Source organism: Notothenia rossii, assembly GCF_949606895.1.
Source record: "Notothenia rossii genome assembly, chromosome: 3".
In the NCBI taxonomy this organism is placed as follows: Eukaryota; Metazoa; Chordata; class Actinopteri; order Perciformes; family Nototheniidae; genus Notothenia; species Notothenia rossii.
Window position 1 is genome coordinate 63,098,477 of NC_136901.1, and position 20,617 is coordinate 63,119,093.

The 20,617-nt window shown below is 40.4% G+C and overlaps 1 protein-coding gene across 3 annotated transcripts in view; it reads right to left on the reverse strand.

The window, feature by feature from the left end:
• irf2b (interferon regulatory factor 2b) overlaps window positions 1-15,759 on the reverse strand; it is a 35,276-nt gene extending 19,517 nt beyond the window's left edge. For 2 of the 3 annotated variants that reach the window (XM_079668375.1, XM_079668373.1), the window contains exon 1: window positions 15,506-15,759. The gene's annotated coding sequence lies outside the window, so the exon portion shown is untranslated. Of the gene's footprint in view, window positions 1-15,433; window positions 15,457-15,505 lie in introns of those variants that run through there. The other variant, XM_079668374.1, reaches the window with a different exon arrangement.
• Window positions 15,760-20,617: the final 4,858 nt, after the last annotated feature.

A 20,617-nucleotide genomic window follows, 5' to 3' on the forward strand; every position in this document is an offset into this window, starting at 1 on the left:
TGGAGGCTACCATTAGCAGCTAACTTTTCCTCTCCGATTTTTACATGAAAATGGAACTATGGATTATAAATGAAAAAAATTATTACACAGACACATTATCAACCTATGGATTAACCGATTCAGCCGCGTTTTTTCTCGTTTTAATGCCATTGAACACGTCTTTTGATCAGATTGACAGCTACGGTGAGACGATCTCCCGTAAAAGCTCCGTAAAGGTACGTGTTGTGATGTCTGTGTTTGCTTCCCCTGTCGCGAGATCGGATCGCTTAGATACAATAATTAAATAATCTGTGGAGACAATACCTTCATCCGGTTAAATATTAGGGATGCACCGAATATTCGGCCACCGAAAATTATCGGCCGAAAATGGTTAAAAAGGCCATTTCGGCTTTCGTCCGAAAGGGTTTTAGCACCGAAAAAATATCACCGAATGTCAGAGAACAGGGTTACGTTGATCATACTCCGCATATTTGTCCGGGTGTTTTGATTTCAAGTGGTGGAGTAATCCCGAAGTGGTGAAAGTCTTTGCAGTTACACCCCCTCGAGAAATGTCAGCCGAACACGTTTTACAAATCGCAATCCGCGCTTCTCTCTCTGATATTTTTAAATATCTCCAAGCGGCAGACATGTTGGCTGTGAGCCAGCCGCAAGCATGGTCGCTCGCCGTGCTTGTCGCCGCGTTTTGATTACGTCATCACAACAACACGTTAGGTTACCAAACTTATAGGTGCATTTGTTGTTGTTGAAGGCCTGGCTGTTAGTCTTTATTTACACTATTTTGTTGTAGGCCTACTGGCCTAGATGTTTATGCAGTTTTAAAGCACCTTGGCTTTGTTCTGAATGCGCTTTGTTGTAGTTATCCTACAGAGAAAAGAAAATGCAGTTGACTTGGAATTAATGTACTGTATGCATTCAAAAGTGCTGAATAAATGTTTTATGGACCCATAATAGTGATTATTATTTAAGTTAAGTTTTGCCATAATCATGTCTTTTTCCATAATCAGGTAGCTGAACAACATTGGTAAAAAATGTATACAATATATATATTTCTATTAATCATTTTCGGCCTTTCGGCATTCGGTTTTCGGCCAACTGTTTACTATTTTCGGTATCGGTTTCGGCCAAGAATTTCCCATTCGGTGCACCCCTATTAGATATAGTTAAAAAAATCGCAATGTCAGTTTTTTTCAATATCGTGCAGCCCTAACCATACCTATATAAGGCATATTTATACTTTTTATTTTTCAAAATACCCAACAGATCATGCATTTTAGCCATTCCTCATTTTGCTCAATGTAACACTGTCTTTGCATGGGCTGATTCTGTGAGAACAGCACCATCTACAGGCCTGGCATATGTACTACAGCGTCTCCAGGGCTTTCGAACGGCAATGTCCGTGGCTGTCTCCTCCTGATTGGTGGAGTTGGCCCAATAGCCATAGCGCCACTTCTGTGACGTCAGAAGTGTTCAAATCTGGATCAGTCTGTATCAGATCCGTTGCAGCCCCGTTTTAAGAGATTTGGGTATGGAGGAAAATGGAGAGGGTTGTGTTTTCTGACACTTGGTGAGTTCCCTGGAACACAGGAGACACATATTCATGTATAAAAGACGTACAAAGTGCATTTTGCATGATAGGTCCTCTTTAAGTTGCATGTGCAGTTGGTGTGATTACGGAGCCAGAAAGCGATGCACGTTTACGGCCCGTCCACACAGCGGCGTGCGTTGACGCTTCACCGTTCACTTTGAATGGGGTGACGTCACTTTTTGCCGAACTGCATTTTGGGAAGCGACGCGTTGCTGGCGTTGCTCGCTTCAAAAGTTCAGCAAAGTTCAACTTTTGGCGCCTCGGCAGAAGCGTCAGCCAATGAAATCCTGTTTATTCAAATCTGCCAGTACAAGCGCCAATCAAATCACGTGTATGCTGGGAGAGACTACGCAGGTAATTTCCTCATATTCCCAAAAATTTAGGAAAAATTCATTATCGCGGTAGTGAATCACCCGGTGCTGTATGATCAGTCTCTGTTCACCTACCGGGATACAAACCGGAGGAGCCAGGTACGCAGGGAGGTGGCAGAGACAGTGGGTGAAACTGATTTTATATCCAGTTTACTTCGTTTTAATATTGCTATTGCTTTGTATGTCGGGGGCGGGAGATTCAAGTGATTGGTTGTTGGTTGCGTTGCTCGCAAAAAATCCCCAAGCTTCAGATACGCCCACCGCCAAGCGTCAACGCACCGTGTGTTTATTTTACAAAAAATGGCGAAGCAAATTAAGTTTTTGGACTGTGGGGTGAAAAGTTCGGCCAACCCATCAACATCTCAAACGAATGTTCAAAGTAATTCAACTGATAAAGCGCAAAATGAACCCGAACGAAAAGCAAAGAGGAAATGTGTAAAGTCTTGGGAGGCGAAATATATATGTACATTCTGCTACGTTGTGCATTCACTTCTGGTAAAAGTTCCTTTAAAATAAGATTCCCGATCTTATTACTACCAAAATAAGTGCAAAACGAAACTTTACCATAGGAAAATATTGGCATACAAATATAATCACTTCTATAAAAAGGTAACACATTTTAAATATAGTTAGACATATTAAAAAGGTAATTTACAGCATTAATAATTAATATCTAATTCTTGTCTGTGAATGCTTTTCATTTATTTAACATTAGAAATGTATTAGTCTGGCCAATTTAAGACTTCAACGCTGAAGGGCCAATGGATCTATGGTGGGGGTCAGCACAAAGGTCAAGAGAACCCACATTTGAAAGGGAGACAACGGATGACGAAACTAGTGACTTGCTCAATTCATGTTTGAGGTATCTGTGAAGAACATGACAACAGCTGCACTACTGGTATTTAGTATACCAGCAATTGAGGGTGGACAAGTTTACTACCACTTAGTTTCAAATAATTGTGTTAATTACTTATTGTAAAGCATTTGAACAATCTTTTGTCACATTTTCATTATTAAGTTGATGTATAACTGTATAGTATCTTAATTATTTACTACCGGAGAGAATTACAGTGCCTACCTCGACGGGGAGGGATTGCATTGAATTACAGGAGCAAACGCTTGCGTCGGGAGGGAGAAAAAGAGCCACAGCGGAGAATAAACAGAAGGGCAACCATGTGCGGGAAGTCTTCTTCGCTGCTTTCGTGGCAGACTACAACGCCACTTACAGGCCTGGCATATGTACTACAGCGTCTCCAGCGCTTTCGAGCGGCAATGGCCGGCCGTGGCCCAACCCCACATTCCCCTGATAGGTGGAGAGTTGGCCATATAGAGAACCGCAGTGACGCGTCCAAAAACCCGGAAGTAAGTTAGCATTTTTAGCACTTCCGGTTCCTTCGTCAAAAAGCAATGCATTTTTTCCATAGGGTTTTGGAAAATAGCTCGAAATAAGGTCTGTGGTTGACACAAATTTAAGAGATAAATCATGTTTTGTTCTACGACATTAAATACATCAGCAGTGACCTCACTGGTGATTTTTGAAGAGTTTACGTGTCTGAAAAACGATGGTTGTTACCGAGTGGCTGAATAGGACTACAGGAATTGTCGAGGCCGTTGTACGTCATTACGCCTAACACGTAAACACTCCCGCTAAGTTTGTTTTCCCCTGTGTTCTGCTTGAAAGCAAGTACATGCATATCTTTAGTATCTGTATATCTATATCTGACCATTAGAATCTGTATTTTTGAAATTGTCGTTTTTAACACCTTAGTTTTACAAATGATAGAATAATTAATTACCAGTGTTTTCCAATTTTACTCGGCAGTTCGTTTCGTTAGCTAACGCTAGCGCTGCTAGCGCTGCTAGTTAGCTACGCAATGGTTTGTTGCTTTGCTCCGGGTTGCAGGCACAGGTCTTCGCATGAAACGTGCTTGTTCTATTGTTTCCCGGGCAATGTTTTCCAAAGGAGAGTCTGGATTCGTGCCATGAGATAAGCTGACGTTACATTTTTGTCCATGTCACGGTGAAATGTAAATGATGGGTAGTGATTGTATCGCCGTTTTAGAGATGGCGCTGCTGAAAAGACCGCAACATAAGTCAACATAATGAATAAATCCTATTAAAACCTGTGTGGCTTATATGATAAGTCTAATTAGTACAAGCAGCATAATGTTTCACCATGTAACTAAAGATTGTAGTCAGGGAAATCATTTTGACATATTGAACTCTTAACAAATCACCTCTGGCTGGCAGAGAACTCTCTGCTCCATAGCTTCTCTTGGACGTAAAATCACATGTACATTTTACATTTATATATCCCATCCCTCACATACTTTTGTATATATAATAACTTATATTTGGTTTTTCTTGTTATGCTGCTGCAACACAAACATTTCCCAAATTGGGATCAATACAGTAATATCTTATCTTAATTAAGAAATATAACTATTATAATTAGTGTAGCAGCTGACACCTATTTTCAATATGGATTAATCTACCATTTATTTCTTTAGTTCAATTTTGATCTATAAAAATGTCAAAATAGTGAAAATGTTCACGAGACTTATCAAAGTGCAAGGTTATATCTTTAGATGTTTTGTTTTAGCCTATGTACTGTATGTCTTAATGCTCTTATATGTGACGGTGTGACTTCCATGAAACTAATATTTTATATCTTCCCAACAGACGAGCTGACAGGAAACCTAACACTCTAACAACCACAATATTGCAACATCCTCCACTGAATGCATACGTTTAGCTGCCTTTGGCTTCTTCCACTGACAGGGGGTGTCAGTGCAGCTGAAATTGTGGATGGCAAAGATGGCTCATGCAGCCGCATGACTGCATTTCCATTCTCCACATGGGCATTCACATTTTGTGGAGAGAATTCCATCTTCTCCTGAAGATACTTGTGGTGGTGGGATTGTTTTATTATTTAAAATATATTTACATTTGTAGAGCCTTCCCAATTATCCCTTTAATTTTTTATAGCCTACTGTATGTTTATTTCATGGATATTTCTGTGTTTTCTGGTGTGTAATATTTGTAATCTTGGGGCCTCTTCTCTTTAACGTCTACATGCTACCACTGGCTCAGATAATGAAGAACAACAAAATAAGTTACCATAGCTATGCGGATGACACACACATTTACGTAACCATTGCACCGGGAGACTATGCTCCAATTCAAACACTGAGTAAGTGCATTGAACAAATCAATGACTGGATGTGTCAGAACTTTCTCCAATTAAACAAAGATAAAACTGAGGTAATGGTTTTTGGAGCCAAGGCAGGACGTTTAAAAGTTAGCGCTGAGCTTCAGTCTGCAATGTTCAAAACAACAGATAAAGCCAGAAATCTAGGTGTAGTCATGGACTCTGACCTGAGTTTCAACAGTCACATTAAAACAGTTACTAAATCAGCTTACTATCGCCTAAAGAACATATCTAGGATTAAAAGACTAAAGTCACAGCAGGATTTGGAAAAACGTGTCCATGCTTTTATCTTCAGTAGACTGGACTACTGCAATGGTGTCTTCACAGGTCTCACTAAAAAATCTATTAGAAAGCTGCAGCTGATTCAGAACAACGCTGCTGCTCGAGTCCTCACTGACACTAAGAAAGAGGATCACATCACTCCTGTTCTGAAGTCTTTACTCTGGTTCCTCACTAACACTAAGAAAGTGGATCACATCACTCCTGTTCTGAAGTCTTTACTCTGGCTTCCTGTGTGTCAAAAAATAGATTTCAAAATACTGCTGCTGTTTATAAAGCACTAAATGGTTTAGGACCAAAATACATTTCTGACCTCCTGCTAAATTATGAACCATCCAGATCTCTCAGGTCTTCAGGGACTGGTCAGCTTTCTGTCCCCAGAGTCAGAACTAAACATGGTAAAGCAGCGTTTAGTTATTATGCTCCAAATATCTGGAGCAAACTCCCAGAAACCTGCAGGTCCGCTGCAACTCTTACTACTTTTAAATCCAGGCTGAAGACTTTTCTTTTTGTCGCTGCTTTTAATTGAAATATTCATATCTTAGACTGCACTGTAACTTTTATCCATGTATTTTTTCTTTTAATGTTTATTTTATTTTCTTGATTTCTTTCATTTTTTGTAAAGCACTTTGAATTGCCTTGTGTTGAAAAGTGCTATATAAATAAACTTGCCTTGCCTTGCCTAATAAAGATTTCATGTGACACATAAAATGGATTTGTTGATGGGAATTAATGTGAATAAATTAACTGGGTCTTAAAAGGTTAACGGTACTCTTGCTATCACTACTCACCGACACTATAAACCTTGTCCCTCATGCTAGCCCTGACAACACCGGTAAGCTCACCTTCATCTAGGCTGCACTGTTTTACGTGTCCTGACTTGTAGTGGTTCTCTCCTCTGTCTACACTCTTCTTGTCATCTTTGTAAAACGATATCAGACTGGTAATTGACACAGCCATGACTTCTAATTAAATTCAGTGTGGCTAAAATGAAAAGCTCTGTTAAAATATGCAAGCGCGCGAAAGTCAGTCAGCTTTATTGTCAAAAATTCTACATGTGTTATACATCCAGAAATATCGAAATATCGTTTCCCACAGTGTGACATGTATACATAAAACAAAACAAAAACGGCCTAGATAAACGTGGTATACATTAAACAAAACAAAAATGGCCTAGATAACCGGGGTATACAGTTTAAAATGTTAATATATTTAAAGTGTTCAAAGTGCAGTTTCAGTGAAAGTCAGTTGAAACGATCTTAAGTTGGCTTGACGTTGAAGTCGTGCGACCCTGCTGCTGTACTGGCTTGTAGTTCGCTTATAGCATAACGTTAGCATTTTGCTTGTGGCGACTAGATTTATGATTCAAAAATTATAAAAGTAGGGTTGACATGTGGAGATTATCCGGCTGAACAAAACGGGATCCCTCTCTTAAATGTGTGTCAACCACAGACCTTATTTCGAGCTATTTTTCAAAATCCTATGGGGAATTTGCATTGGTTTTTGACGAAGGAACCAGAAGAAGTTTACTTCCGGGTTTTACGACGCGTCACTGCGGTTCTCTATAGGCGGAGCTCCTTGTTCCTGACGTCAGAGAATTTTCAAATCTGTATCAGTCTGTATCAGATCCGTTGCAGCCCCGTTTTTAGAGATTTGAGTATGGAGGAAAATAGAGAGGGTTGTGTTTTCTGACACTTGGTGAGTTCCCTGACACAAATATTCATGTATAAAAGACGTACAAAAGTGCATTTTGCATGATAGGTGTAACTGTCTTCACTCTCTGTTGTTTATTTTGTTCCACGTTGTATTTTTGGTTCCTACCTTTTATGTGCAACATTAATAGGGGCGGAACTAATCTGCGGTGTTTTGTGTTACACCTGTTGTTTAATCGACGCACTGGATAGTTGAAACGGCAGAGAAACGCAGGACGTTAAAAGGAAAACTAAGGAAACCAAGGGGAAAATGCATATAAAGTTATCAGCCCCTCTAGGTGACTAGCAGCCTACGAGGTACGTTTCGTGCTGGTTGTTTGTGTAATTGTGTGCGGTTGAGCTGCAGGTTTGTGTGTGTATGTATGTATGCTATGCGCTAGCTTGTGCTACATGCTATTGTTAGCTTGTGCTACTTGCTGTGTGGGATATGTGCGCCGTTTATTGTTTTAATTGGCGGCATTAACAGTGATGACATAGGCATATTACATATTTATTTGTTGTTTACCTTTTATATTTGTCTGTCTTATAACCCAGTTCTCACGGGTTGGAATAGGTCCCACAAGAATAAACCCCGTATTTAATCAAGATCTCAGCCTCGTGTCATTTACTGGAGGGAGCTACAGTGAGAACTCGACTGCTCCGCATGAGTAGACGAGTAAAACGGCGCCAGACGGCAGCGATCCATGGACGGCACGGGACATCGCCGTCGCAGCGTGTCCATCTGTAGCAGCCATCTACACAGCAGCACAAGATCCAACTACTTCTGGAAGGTCCAGGTGTTTTAGTTTAAATGTAGGTGCAACAAAGAGACTTTAAAGTGCCATACGAAGAAAATGGGACATTTGAATAGTTCATATAATCTGTGTTAATGTTATTTACTTACCTTTCTAATGGAAGTTAAAGGTTGTTAATATTGATTTGTGTATTAAGGTATCTGCAGTAAGTATTTGCAGACTAAGCAACAAAGTACATTTAAAGGACAATATATTTCAAGTGATAAGTGTTGAAGAACTGTACCAAGTTTTTGTTGTTTGCCTATATCATTATCACTTGTGATTTTCATTTAAATAAGGCTCAATTGCTGTGTATAAGCTTAAGATAACTCAAAGCTAATATCTAAATTGGCTAACTACTTAGCTTTAAATATAATTAAATATTAGAGTTAAAACCAAACCTAAGTAAACAAGTAAAATGTCAGATGTTGAGTCTTACACTAAGAGTGATGAAATGAGTGTAGTAGAAAACGAGCAACCACAGGCAACTGAAGATCCGAAAATGGATAGCCTTTCCACACAAGAGCCACAAAGGAGCCAAAGAGTCCGGAAGTTAACGGAAAAGGGCCAATAACTGCACGATGAGCAAGTAACAAGACTTGTACACTGTTTCAGTGTGAGCTACAAAAGGTGGAAAGATATCACAAAGGAAGCCAAACAAGCTCAAAGTGGTCAACGCTCTAATGACCTGCTGCATGAATACATCACTAAGGTAAGCAAGACCTCCGATGATGTAAATATTGCTTATGAAGAGTTGAGGCTCATTGACATTCCCGACCATGACACACGTCGCAGAGAAGACACCTGTGAAGCAGTTACAAAGACAATCATTGAGACTGCAAGAGAACGAATGGACAAGAAAGGACAAAAGTCATGAAGAAGAAGAAATTGGTAAATACCAGACAGTCAGTATGCAAATCTGTTGGCTCTGTTAAGAGAAGTAATGGTTCTCATGTCACCAGGTCCTCGATTCATTCTCGTAGCAACTCGAGAGCCACATCAAGAAGTTCATTCCTCTCTTCTATCAAAAGACAAGAAGCCGCTACTGACATTTCTGCAAATGAAGTGACTTTAGAAGTAATGCTAGAACAGGAACAACAGATCGAAGAACTTGAAATACTGGAGGCTGAAGCTGCTCAGTTAAGAGCCAAACAGGAGGCAGAAAATGCTGAGAGGCAAAGAGAGTTACAAGCCAAGCGCAGACAACTAGAGCGATTAGAAACAATGAAGAAGCTAAAAGCTGCAAAGGCGAGACATCAAGTATATGAACAGAATGCATGCTCAGACGAAGAAATTAGCGAGCTGCTCCATCAACATGTTCCTCTGGTTGTGAAAGAAGAACCCAAGCATAAAAGCAGTGAACTGCAAAACCACTCACCACCTTAAGCTGCGACACAACAAAAACAAGAAGACAGTACTTCAGCTCTTGTCAGAGCTTTTGCAGAGTCCATCAGTGCAAGTCGTCTACCTGTACCTGAACCTACAACGTTCAGTGGTGATCCACTGAGGTTCAATGACTGGAAGGTCTCCTTTCGTACACTCGTTGACAGGAAAAACATCCCAGCTGAAGACAATATATACTATCTAAGAAAGTATGTGGGTGGACCCGCCAAGAAGGCCATAGAGAGCTACTTCCTGCTAGGCACAGAGTCAGCCTATCATGCCGCCTGGACCATCCTAGAAGAGAGGTACGGTAATCCTTTCCTCATTGCTAAGGCCTTCAGAGATAAGCTTGATGCATGGCCCAAGATAAGTTCCAAAGACAGTGTAGAACTTCAAGAGCTCTCTGACTTCCTTCGCAGCTGTGAGGCTGCCATGTCACAGATCAAAGGACTTGATGTACTTAACGACTGCAACGAAAACCAAAAGATGCTTGCTAAGCTTCCAGACTGGTTGACCTCAAGTTGGAACATAAAGGTTACAGAAATGGAAGAACAAAATCACACGTTCCCAACCTTCAGCCAGTTTGTTAAATTTCTCACACGTGAAGCCAAAATAGCTTGCAACCGAATAACATCTCTCCATGCTCTAAATTCAAGAGAAAGCGAAAAAAGCAACATTTTAAGGAACAGAAGTCCTGTATCAAACGTATTGACTACAGACACAGATGAAAGAGCAGACGCCACAAACTGTCTTTTCTGTGAGAAGGCAGGACACGGTCTGCACAAATGTTACAAATTCATGAACGAGACAATCTCTGAGCGAGTCAAGTTTGTTTAAGAGAAGCAGTTGTGATTTGGCTGTTTAAAATCTGGCGATCGCTCAAAGGAATGTACAAACAGAAAGATCAGTGTGAGAAAAAGTTTTTAGAGAGTACTTGTCCATGGACAAGTGAGTTTGGCAATTTACTTGTCCGAATACATTTTCACTTGTCCAGAATGGACACAAATTGGGGCCACTGGAATCTTCTTCTTCGCCATCGTATTTCACATTTTCCCACGGTTTTTACGACACGGTAAGATTTTACTGCATCACACATAGGGTTGGGTATCGTTTAGATTTTAACGATTCCGGTTCTGCTTTTCGATTCCAGTTATTTTCGGTTCTCGATTCCGGTTCTTTGAGAGGGTAAAAATAAGTCCCATGACAAACTGGGAGAAAAATATATTTATGAAAACATTAAGTTAAATCTGTATTCCTATTTACAAATCAGTTCATACTGTTTAATTTCTTACGGTTATTGAATACAATTATATAAACATAATCTCTGCATTGTTTTGTTAGTTCTAAGTGGTGCAGTTTAAGAATGTACAATTGGCCCAGTCTCCTCTGATGTAACACTGCAACCTGCCTGTGAGACAGAGTCCAACCACACAGTCTGTGTGTCCAACACATGTCCTGCAACACACATGCTGCAACCTGCCTGTGAGACAGAGTCCAACCACACATGTCCAACACATAGGCCTAATAATAATAATAATAATAATAATACATTATATTTATAGCCTATAGGCCTAGCGCTTTTCTAAAACTCAAAGACGCTTACACATGTCCTTCAATACACATGCTGCAGCTGCCCAGCTGCTCACTGTTTGTAAAAGTAAATAGATAGTATTTTAATTTCAATAATTTCTATACCCTGCTTCATAAACAATACTGATATCCCTGTGCTCCTCCGAGTATGGGGGTCCGGGGATATGATTAAAGCGCGAGGACACAGGGAGGCTGCTTCACTTCATAAAGGAAATGGCGGTCAATATTAACAACAAAGGAGCTAAAAGTCCAAATAACCTTCATTACGTGTTAGAGAAAGAACATAAGAAAGTTTGACAAAGATGAGGCTGTTAAACGGGCAGTGAATCCGCTGTGTGTAGAGAGAGAGAGAGAGAGAGAGAGAGACGCTGAGCTGCACCATGCAGCGATCAGCTGATCCGGAGCAGAGAGAGGGAGCTGCGGTCCGCGGGGCTTGGCATCGCCTCCTGTCCTCACAACTCTTATCAATCCCGGGAACGGACAATTGTTATTTGTTCCTACTCGGAACCGAGTTTTGCTTCCCAACCCTGCCACTGTGCTACAATTCCCGCCCCACCCCCGTGTAACTGTACAGAAAGCGGCGAGATGCATTTCATTAGGAATCGACAAGCAGAACCGAAACTAACATTTCTAAACGAACAATGGCGGACACGTACAATTTGCGAATGAGTTCTGCCTTTGTAAACTGAATCTATCAATAATTTAACAATAAATCAGGGCGAAAAACGTCACTTGTCCGCCGGACAAGTCAATTGAAAGATCTACTTGTCCGATATTGTAAATAACACGTCCCGGACTGTGGGACGTGTACTTTTTCGCACACTGAAGATGTGCGAAACATGCGAGAGAGGAAATCCAACTTGTCTCCACGACAATCGCACCAGAGAAGAAAGAATGTCAACAAAACATGATGGTGCAAGAGAAAGCACAATGAAACGTCCACAAAGTAAAACAGCAAGCACACCATGTGAGGCAACATCCAATACAGTCTTCCAGAATGTTAAAGACCCCCATACATCCACAATCGTTCCAGTGTGGGTGTCAGCCACAAGTGAGCCACATAGTGAAATACTTGTGTATGCACTCATCGATACACAGAGTGACACAAGCTTTATCCTTGAAGAAATGGCAAAGGCTTTTCGCACAAATAACGAAGCAGGGCAGCTAAAGCTCTCCACAATGGCTTCAAGAAGCACAGTCGTGTCATGTAGGAAGCTAACTGGTCTCCAAGTGAGAGGAATCTACTCGGACAGGATAATACCTCTGCCAGTAACCTACTCAAGAGAATTCATCCCTGCAAGCAGAGACCATATTCCCAAACCAGAGACTGCAAAGGCGTGGCCTTATCTTGAACACCTTGCAGAAGAGATCGCTCCTCAGCAAAGCTGTGAAATTGGCCTGCTTATCGGCTACAACTGCCTTCAAGCTCTCGTCCCAAGAGAAGTGCTGCCTGGTGAAGAAAACCAGCCCTTTGCACAGAGAACAGATTTGGGCTGGAGTGTTGTCGGCTTTGGCAATCCCTGTCTCGACATTGAAGATATGATTGGAGTAAGTCACCAGGTAACCGTGAAGCAAGTGATGCCAAGTCTCCAGTCTTCAAACCTCCCAAGGGAAGTACACTACATCTGTAGAACACAGATTAAGGAAGTCTCACCTGCAGATGTCAGTGAGGTGCTGGAATCTGACTTTGTCGAAAGAGCTTCTGAAGATAACCCTGCAGATCAGGCCTCCAAAGGTCTCACAGCACAGCAACTTCAAGTCTCAAATTGGTTCACAGGCCCTGACCTACTTTCGCAGAAAGAGCTACCAAGTGGAGAAGTCAAGGTGGGAGAGATAGTGAGTAGTGACCCAGAGCTTAAGAAGGCCCAGGTTCATGATACCAAGGCAAACAAAGTAAAGTCGCTACTAGATCACCTTCACAAATTCTCAGACTGGTCAAGAGTGGTTAAAGCCTTTGCCAGACTCAAGCGCCTTGCAAAGGAAATTAAAGGTCTCAAGCCAAGGTCCTGTGAAGCCACACGCTTAGAGGAGAGAAGCAGAGCTGACCATAATCAGGATGGTTCAAGAAGCAACACACTCTCAAGAGATAAAATGCCTTCAGCATCATAAGGAGATACAAACCAAAGACAAGTTGAACAAGTTGAGTCCATTTCTGGATGACCAAGGTATCCTCCGAGTTGGAGGTCGCTTAACTCATGCCGCTCTACATCCTCATGTGAAGCATCCAGCGATTCTCCCAAAGGACAGTCACTTGTCAAACTACTTGTTAAGCATTATAACGAGAGAGTGCACCATCAAGGAAGAGGAATGACCATGAATGAGCTTCGATCAAATGGCATATGGATTCTAGGATGTAGTAAGGCAGTTTCATCCCATATTTACAAATGCACCAAGTGCAGGAAGTTCAGGAGAGGCACTGAACAACAAAAAATGGCAGACCTCCCTGAAGAGCGAACGGAAGCAACCTCTCCATTCACTTACTGCGGTATGGACTGTTTCGGACCATTCTATGTCAAGGAAGGAAGAAAAGAGCTTAAACGCTATGGGCTCTTATTTACTTGCATGTGCTCCAGAGCAATTCACATCGAAATGCTTGATGACTTAACCACAGATGCTTTCATCAATGCTCTGCGTTCATTCATTGCCATTCGTGGGTCAGTGCGCCAGATAAGATGTGATCAAGGGACAAACTTTGTTGGTGCTAGACGGGAGCTTGGTGAAGCATTGAAGGAGATGGATCAAAGGGAACTGAAAGAACTGGGATGTGAGTTCCTCATAAATACCCCAGCTTCAAGTCATATGGGTGGTGTTTGGGAGAGACAAATTTGCACCATCAGAAGTGTCTTGACGTCCATTCTAGAGCATTCAGCTAAACAACTTGACTGTTCTTCCTTAAGAACATTTCTGTACAAAGTCATGGCGGTTGTGAACAGTATACCTCTGACCACAGATCATCTGAATGATTCATCCAGTCCAGAACCCTTGACATCAAACCACATCTTGACCATGAAGTCCTCAGTCATCCTGCCACATCCTGGAAGGTTTGAAATGGAAGATCTTTACCTTCGCAAACGATGGCGTAGAGTTAAACTCCTGTCTAATAACTTCTGGGCTCGGTGGAGGAAGGAGTACCTCCTTAATCTCCAACAAAGACAAAAGTGGATCAAGGACTGCAGAAATGCCAAGGTAAATGACGTTGTCATTATGGAAGACAACACTATACCCCGTGGCCAATGGAAGCTGGCCAGGGTTGTGGAAGTGTACCCAGGAGGGGATGGAAGAGTGAGAAGGCTCAAGCTGCTTATCAGCGACTCTACCCTGGATGGAAAGGGAAAGCGCCTCGATAAACCTGTCTATCTCGAAAGGCCTATTCACAAGACGGTGTTGTTGTTGGAAGCAGACTAAGACTCTGAACAGTTACTCTCACTCACACTCTGCACTTAATAGGTATAAAACAAAATAGTTGGATTTACATTAATGTATATCGGTTTTCTAAAATGTTTATGGAAATAACAGGTGATTTGGTGGGAGTGTAACTGTCTTCACTCTCTGTTGTTTATTTTGTTCCACTTTGTATCTTTTGTTCCTACCTTTTATGTGCAACATTAATAGGGGCGGAACTAATCTGCTGTGTTTTGTGTTACACCTGTTGGTTAATCGACGCACTGGATAGTTGAAACGGCAGAGAAACGCAGGACGTTAAAAGAAAAACTAAGGAAACCAAGGGAAAAATGCATATAAAGTTATCAGCCCCTCTAGGTGACTAGCAGCCTACGAGGTACGTTTCGTGCTGGTTGTGTGTAATTGTGTGCGGTTGAGCTGCAGGTCTGTTTGTGTATGTATGTATGCTATGCGCTAGCTTGTGCTACATGCTATTGTTAGCTTGTGCTACTTGCTGTGTGGGATATGTGCGCCGTTTATTGTTTTAATTGGCGGCATTAACAGTGATGACATAGGCATACATTACATATTTATTTGTTGTTTACCTTTTATATTTGTCTGTCTTATAACCCAGTTCTCAAGGGTTGGAATAGGTCCCACAAGAATAAACCCCGTATTTAATCAAGACCTCAGCCTCGTGTCATTTACTGGAGGGAGCTACAATAGGTCCCCTTTAACACGACTAGCTGTAGTGTAGTTTAAACATCTCTGATTTACTAACGTATGCACAAAGTCCTGAATGCAACATGCATTTGGTCACATCATTTTACTCGCATAACTACATACAAACTAAAATACCTTTAAAATGTGACATTTGCAACCAAGAGTCCTTTTGATACATGTTAGCAAGTGTTAGTAATTGCCATATTCTATCCATATGATATTTGACTTTAGGTAAGTGTTAGCAGCAGGTTTGTTAGGTATTAAAGTTGGATTTAGCAGTGGCGTTAAGTCAAGAGTTAACAGTGCTCTGTTGGTCTGCTATCTGCCAGCGTGCTGACCCCAAAACATGTGAGTCAAAAGTGAAAATAAATCTCATACCTCGTCAACAAACGGCAGAGAAAAACTACAGTACCACTTTCACTTACACAGCGGGCCGGCAGCCGTCATGTCGTCCTGCGGGAAGTCAGTAGTGTTAACATGCGGAAATAAGATGTTACCTTATCAGTCTGGACGGCCTGCAGCCTCGCAGTCCTGCTGTCACAACAACACGCGCAGCTCCAATTATACAACTTCACTTATCGGTGGTTTAAAGTATAAAAAGGGAAAATATGGCCGTCGTTTTTCTCTGTTTCTGTATTCAGACCGAAAGCAAAACAACGGCTGCTTCGGGAAGTGGGGGCTCGATCTGGAAATCCCCCTCCTGCCTGCACTCGTGCTCTTGCTTTGGGGCTTTCGCGAGCTGCGTGGCGGAAGTTTCTTGGCTGCGTGCGCGCTCCCGAGGAAATCCCGAGCGAAGAGGGCTCACTCTGCTCAATTTTATTGGATCCACAAAGCCTTTATAAGCCTATCACATGATGGGGCGACTGTACCTCAGCCATCATGTCGATGTGTCCTTTTGCAAAATTCAAAATGTCAAAAAAGAATGTGTGGGAATGTTAGATTCCAAAAGCACTTTGAGGGGTCTGAAATGCAGTAAATGTACAATTTTCCCCTGCTAATATCATATTTGTATTTATCCTTTATTTAACCAGGTAAAAGTCTCACTGAGATTAAAATCTAATTTTCAAGAGTGACCTGGCCAAGAGGGCAGCATGAACAATGTTACAACAAATGAACACAAAAACATACAGGCAGGCACTAGTTTTGCCACATATCTGTTTTTCATCTGCAGTCCCCATTCATGCATTGCATTGTGACATAAAGAATATAAAATGGTATCAATCTAATCATTGCCCATTCCTAAATTCAAATTGTAAAGAAAATTAAATTTTTTATTTATTTTATTCTATATTTGTGTTTCCTGTCGGTGCAAAACTACCATAGCAATAACCTGTATTCTGATCAAATGTAATGTACCTGTATTCTGTTTTAGCTTATATATTGCTAAGATATATAGTCACTCTCAATACTCCTTTATGCAAATAAAGATAAGATAAGATAAGTTAACTTACTGTAGTCTAAGTTCTCAGTGGGTCTCAAACGGTTTGGTCACCATTTATGTAAACAAATATTTCCATTTGAGAGGGTAGTGATTAGTAAAATATGCAGGAATAAAAAATAAAAAGTTAACTAGGTGAAAAAAGGTAAGATACACTTTTAAAACTTGTTGAGGGCTAAAACTAGTCTTTGCTGCTGCCTCAAGGAGGACAAGGGAGGAGAGGAGGGAGACAGGAGAGGCTGATTCAGGAGCACAGACACACTCACAACTATAAATGAACCAAAAATAAATAAATAAACAGTTTTCAGTGTATTTTTCATATTGGAAATGGGATGTTATTGGTTATGGCCATGATTTTATGATTATTGAAATGTACACAGTTCTATTTCATATAGGTGTTTCCATAGATCTAGTCTCTTTATGTTCCCCTCAAAATGCACCAGATTGATGCATTTAACTCCAAAATTTAAAAAAAATATCTGACCGGGACCCCCCTAGAGGATTTGAGGTCGACCCCCTCAAATCAAATTGATAGGTTCCTAAATACATTTACAATTTTTTTTTAATAGTAACCCATGTCCATATGTTTATATGTGGGTAGTAGATTTAAACTATAGGGCTATCACTATGGGCCCTGCCTGTACCTGTTCGCTCTGCCATCGTGTGAAGAGTTTGCTAACAAGCGACCAACAGAAAGGTTAATGTTGTTGCACGTCACCTCAACCCCACCCCCCCAAGTATATTTCAGATCTGTGGGAACTGAATATATTGGTTTTATTCAATAGTATTGGAGCGCTATAAATGTATTGCCTTGAAATGATCGGTTGCTTTGGCATATGTTTTTGTTTTCTGTTCTAAAACGTGACTTGGCTGCGGTAACAGCACACTTTATAGTGGCTAACATGTTTTTATTTATCCCCATTCACTTTATAGACTGTCCACACCTCATGTTATTATTGGCAAAACATAGTAGATATTACACCTGCACATAGCTAAAATGCCGAGGCCAAATACAACTAAATGCCTAACAGTAAAACATTTGGAAGGTTGAGAGGAAGCAGTAAAAGTTTTAACTGCTTTGGCAATGTAATAAAAGAGAGACAGATGGAAAAATTCACGATCGTCTCAACCATATACGATCTTTGAACTGGAATTCATTTTCACTTCCTCTATCTCTCCCCCTCCCCTCCTCCCCCCAAAGGCCAAATACCCCTTTCTGCACTGCTGATGGTGGAAACGAAACAAGAAACTTCAAGCAAGCGCGTGTGTGAGAGATTACACCCACCTGCAGTTATTTGGAAAATGTTGATATTTGCGTGCACTGACCTGATATCCCATGCTAAGAGATACCAAAGACCATTTTGCATTCCACAAATTCAGTTTCATTTTGCATGTTTTTTTATAGACCCTCTGAAACTGCACCGTTGCAGTTATGTATAGCTAATTAAACATGTGCTTATTTGTAATTTACAATAATAAAGCAACAATAATGTACTTGTATCAAGTATTAATTTGTCCAAGGCAATGTAAACATTTCTTTAAAGTGGACCTATCATGCTATATTTATAAGGCATATTTATACTTTTTATTTTTCAAAATACCAAACAGATCATGCTTTTTAGCCATTCCTCATTTCTCTCAATTTAACACTGTCTTTGCATGGGCTGATTCTGTGAGAACAGCACCATCTACAGGCAGGCCCGGCTCCAGGATGAAATTACTGAGGGGGCTGTTAAAAAAATCAGAGGGGGCGATCTTTTTGAACAACAACGAAAAATACTGCCAATGTAATGAATTGACACACCAAGCTTTTTTCCTTCTCACTGCTCTACAATCTCTTTGCTTCTTTATTTTTATTCCGGATTGACCCCTCTCATTCTGTTCTTTTCCTCTGATCTTTAATAATAGATAGTACATTATCAGATGGCTGCAATTTGGTTAACAGACTAACATTGATTTCCTCAATTTATAAATTGACAGGCTCTGTAATTATACCATAACCTTTTCTCCTCTATCCTTTAAGTCATCTTCCTATCAGACTTACTTACTTACTATCTACTCTAGTCATGTCAGGATTAAAGAAACATTAATCTGGTTGATTTTTTATTTTCAGGATTGAATGTTCAAACCAAGGCCTAAAACCTGGCATTCCATAAGAAAGTGACTAATATATAAACAAAATGTAATATTGGATCAAACACTACACCAATTGGACAGACACAGATTAAACATAGTCCCCTTGTTTGTCTCTAGAGCAGGGATGGGCAACTTTGATGGTGGTGGGGGCCACATAATTCATGTACTGGCCAACAGGGGGCCGCAGATTCACTTGGAACACACTCACACAACAATTCCATGTGTTGTATGTAATTATTAACAAATATACTAAGTCTGACATCTTCATTGACATTTTACAATCAAAGGGAACATCCCCCAAAAATGGGAACATCCTCTAATAAGCTCACTAAACAAATATCAGTTCACAGAAATGTCATTTCATTTTTACAAGTGGCATGTTTGCATTGAACAGGTTATTAAACTATTTTAAACTATTGGGAAGCACGGAAAATGTGTGTGTATTGAGATTAACCATTATCATGACATAAACATGAAGTCATGAACACATAAAACACTTGTAGCAGGTCTCTGCATTCCACTTATTCCACAATAAGTCAACACATACACCTGTCAGCCCGCACTCTGCTGTTCCTCAGCACCACTCCCCCTCCCTCCCGCTGAAATTATGAATGAAAAGCGTAGCAATCATAGATAACACGGCAGGGTCCGTGACAGTTTGTTTTCATCTGATTTCAAATAAACAAAGTCTTGGTTTTAAGAATATTAAACTTGTTTCGCCAAATTCAGATGATAAATACAACTTTTAAGCTTGTAAAGGCATAATTACAAGAGGCAACTTGACGTCGCAGCAGGCATAACAACAGCTGGTGTTTCTTGTGAGGGTTTCCCCGGGAAACAAACACAATACACACAAATGCGTCACAGATTATTTCGCGGTATTTGAAATCCTGTACGCAGCTCGCGACGTAACTATGAGTCTAGTGGACGGTATCGGTACTACAAGTACATTAAAAAATATATATATTTTTCTTTGTTAATTACGTTGTTTTTAAATTAATATGGGGGCCGCAAATGAGGAGGTGGGGGCCCGCCATTTGCCCATCCCTGCTCTAGAGTCTAACTGCCATGAGAAAAAAATAATCAATGTTCCACAATCCATCACTAGATGTCGCTCATTGTACCAATACGGTTTATATAATACATAACATATTATTATTATTATTATTATTATTATTATTATTATTATTATTATAGTAAAAGGGCTCGCTTTGGCAAAATCCTGATCCATACAGGCAGCCCTAAATAATAAGTAACCATCATGTGTGGTGCTATCTGTAGTTGTCTGTCTTTTTTTTTCTTTTCTTTTTTTCGATTTCATATTGTTTTCACAGAGCTGTGGAAATGAATTTCCCCCATGCGGACAATACATCTAATCTAAACTAATTTAATATTCAATCCCACACTTGGCGATTGAGAACATACATTCGTAATTTACCTCATTTAAATCACTTTTGTTCTAATACTATGGATTTAGTTGACACTACTAGCCGACTTTCTTTTGTCCAATATTTTGCGGGAAGGTACATTGAATTAGAAGTAGAACAAGAAGAAGGAGTAGAGGTAGAAGAAGAAGTAGAGGTAGAAGAAGAAGAAGTAGAGGTAGAAGAAAGAAGAAGTAGAGGTAGAAGAATAAGTAGAGGTAGAAGAAAGAAGTAGAGGTAGAAGAAAGAAGAGGTAGAAGAAGAAGTATTAGAAAAAGAAATACGCTAACGCTACAAACAGGCACAACACTGTTACTCTATTTTTACTGAAATGTAACATTTTACTTCACGTTGCTCTATGTTTTTTAACGGACATTCCGAAAAAGGGGACTTTGCCCGGAAAACGGGGACGTTTTGGTCCCCCATCCGACTGTGTTTACAGCTAAGCACACATGCTAACATTAATTAATACACGTTGCTTGACTCCCTGCCCACATATCTGATCTAAACATAGTAACGTGTGTTGGGGAAAATAATTATTTAAAGTTATTTCATAATTGTTACATTTATTTAACGTTTCGATGGATGAATGATGCTCAAAGTGAGGGGGC